This window comes from Monodelphis domestica, chromosome 3 (genome assembly GCF_027887165.1).
Source record: "Monodelphis domestica isolate mMonDom1 chromosome 3, mMonDom1.pri, whole genome shotgun sequence".
Taxonomy (NCBI): Eukaryota; Metazoa; Chordata; class Mammalia; order Didelphimorphia; family Didelphidae; genus Monodelphis; species Monodelphis domestica.
In genome coordinates, this window is record NC_077229.1 from 175,374,369 (window position 1) to 175,377,456 (window position 3,088).

At 42.4% G+C, this 3,088-nt stretch overlaps 1 long non-coding RNA gene across 1 annotated transcript; it reads left to right on the forward strand.

Moving 5' to 3' along the window:
* The first annotated feature begins 2,353 nt into the window (after nt 1-2,353).
* LOC103099803 (uncharacterized) lies at nt 2,354-2,883 on the forward strand. Its single transcript, XR_465240.2, has 2 exons — nt 2,354-2,537; nt 2,648-2,883. It is a non-coding gene; the product is annotated as an uncharacterized LOC103099803 (long non-coding RNA).
* Nucleotides 2,884-3,088: the final 205 nt, after the last annotated feature.

The following is a 3,088-nucleotide window of genomic DNA, read 5'->3' on the forward strand; positions in this document are numbered from 1 at the left end:
CACTCTTGTACTCTCCAATATCCTGACATGGGTCAAGTCTCCTCTCCTCTACCTCATATCTTTGTTTTCTCTTTCATTTAAGCCCTACTTCCATTTTCTTTAGGAACACTTCTGTAGGAACCCTAATAAGCCAGCCTGTGGAGAGGTGAACCTCAAGTCTCCTCACCTTCTTTGGCAGTCTACTCTAGGAACCCATCAGTCCCTTGGCTGTGGCCAAAATAAAAAGTCATGCATTCAATATGAGCTCCTTAAAGGCAAAACCTAGTGTCTCTTGAATCCTTCCTTCACAGATGCCTGACACATAGGAGGTACATGTTGAATTTAATTGAAATGACCAGTTTCCACCAGAGCCACCATCTGACAGAAACTAATCTGTTCAGCTCTGTACGCCCTGGATGTATTCATTTCCCAATCTACTAGTGCACATGTATCTCCTCCTGAGGCCACCTTTCTTCCTCTACCATTGCCTCTGGAAAGGAGTTCTTAGTGGATAGTCATATTGTTTCAGGCACGATCTTTGTGACTTCCGAGAGCAGAATTCTTTTCCCCGACCTCCTCCCCTATGTATTATCTTTTTGGTTAGAAAGTTTGAAGGGATTGTCTCACTCTTATGCTTTATGCCCAGTACTTAGCACAGCTCTTGGCACTTAATAAATACTATTCATTTAATCATTCATAGTTCACTACATGGCATATAAATGTTTATCAAATTGAGCTGAGCTACAGAGTCGGCATAGCCTCACTCGTACCATGATGGTTTTCATCAAGGAACACGAGACTGAATGGGAAATTCTTTGTATCTAGACACTATAAGTGACTTACTTAGGGACTGATCCTCAAGATGAACCAGAAAATACATCCTTTATCACAAAGGACTTTATCACATCCAAGCTAAGTAGCATTCAATAGTCTAATGTCACCCAACAGGCCCCCCAAATACCATATCAGCTTTCTAAGGCATTTCACAGTTGCTCCAACAGCATCTGTGGAAGCGAACCAAACAACCTTAGAAGCTAGCTCGACAACAGAGATGCCACTGCCAGTAGAAATTTTTTTTTAAAAGGACCATAGCCGAGTTTGGCATCTGGGTCCTGCAGCTGCCAAATAGCAACCATTACTTATGCCAAACTATTCCATGGGGAAAGCCTCCAAGGGAAAGCACTGTGGTTCAGTGATCCAAGAAATTTGTTGGGATTTAGGTGGCTCTGAGTTCAGATTCTGCTGCCATCAGCATCTTAGAATCCCAGAATCTCAGAAGAGGAAATGAAAGATTTTCAAGGCTCTCTATCCAAGCTGTCCCTGAACTTGAATCTTCTCTCCAGCATCCCTGACCAATCTAATAATGCTAAAAGGCCTTTAATGATGGGGATGTTAGTCCCTCTGAGGATGCCATTTTGGAATAGTTCTAAATGATGTATAGTTTTCTTATACAAATCAAAATCCGAGTCACTGTGACTTCTGCCTCACTAGTTCTGTCTTCTAGAGTAGGTATCTTTGAGAAGTTTACTGTAAATTTATAGATTCACATAGTAGTCCCAGAAGGTCATCTGGAAGGGACTGTAAAAGTCTTACAATTGATTAATTCAACCCTTAATTTTGCAGAAGAGGGAGCTCACGTCCAGAGAGTTATATAGGTTGTCCCATTATGACGTAGTGCCTGCAACACTGGCCTTGGGAGTCAGAAAGACATAGGTTCAAATCACGCTTCTGACATTTAGCAGCTAGTTCTGTTCAGTTAATGCCACTGAACCTCAGTTTCTTCCTTTGTAATGTATATATAAGAACAGTAATCTTAGAGGGTGGTTGTTAGGGTCAGTTGGGATGGTGTATGTAAAGGGTTTATAGCCTTAAGACGTTATCTGTCCAGTTCTGAGTCATAATTGTGAATTCATCCTACCAAGGTCACACATAGCTAGCAGATGGCAGAGCCAAAAGTAGAGCCTCACTGGCTTCCCTGCCTTCAAGCCCAACACTCTTGTATTATTGTACCTAGTGACCAGGGCTGGTTTCTTTGTCCACAAAACAGGAGCTAATCATGATGACTTTGCTATGGCAGTGAAGTATGAAAAAACTAATACCGCCCCCACCAAATCCACTAACATTAAGTACTATCCAAGTTACTAAAAAAAATGGAAGAGACAGAAATAATATAAATAAATCCCAACAGAGAGAAGAGAACAAAAGCCGCTTCTTGTCCCATGTCCACTAAGGGAGCATTTCCTAGTCCCTTCTCTCTGAGCCTCAGGAAAATAGGACTAGAGCTGGAATCCTTCCCAACCTAAGCCCTAGATAAACAAAGGCCAGGCGAGCTCTCAGAAGTGAACCCTGGTAACCAGAGGACACTGAGCTATAACATTCCAAATGAGAGTACAAAGGGGGGCAAGCCCAGTCTTAGGGAAGACAGAGGGCTGGTACCTGCCCATCTGCCTGCTTCTCTACCACCCCCCCTTAAACTGTTGCTAGAAAACAGATGGCTGCAGGAGCCCGAATTTTAAATTTATGAATGGAAATTTGCACAGATGTTAGTAATCAAGATGGTATATAAGAATTTTTTTTCATACCATGTTTACAGCCTAGCTCTCCTTCACACAAATGGGAGAAAGGGTCATAAAAAGGGGAGCTTTTCTTTTTCTGATCTCTCTTACAGCATGGATCCAGTGTCGAAGACTGGGAGGGACAACAAAGGAAACATTTTGAAAGAACAAAGAGGACAAAACTACTAAAGGTCTACATAGATGGTCAGTGTTCATTTACAACTGCTGAAGTGCATCAGCAAGGAAAAAAAAAATGCCCTCCAGAGTGCGTCACTGCCCTGGACTTAGGTTAAGTTTCCAATCAAATGGCCTCCACTAAATGTTTGGGAATAAAGGTTTTAAACTTGTCGTGTGGGGAGAGCTGGTTTTCTTTATGACCACGAGGCCCCCACCGTCACTGGTTTCTTAAACAGCTTTGTGATGGTCACCTAGGAGTCTTTCAGATTTCACCAAAGAATTGAGCTTGAGAAGCTACTTATAATGAGAGCAGTCACAAGAGGGGAAAATAGAGGATAATCCAGGAAGGTTGGACCAGTACAGCATGCTGGAATCCT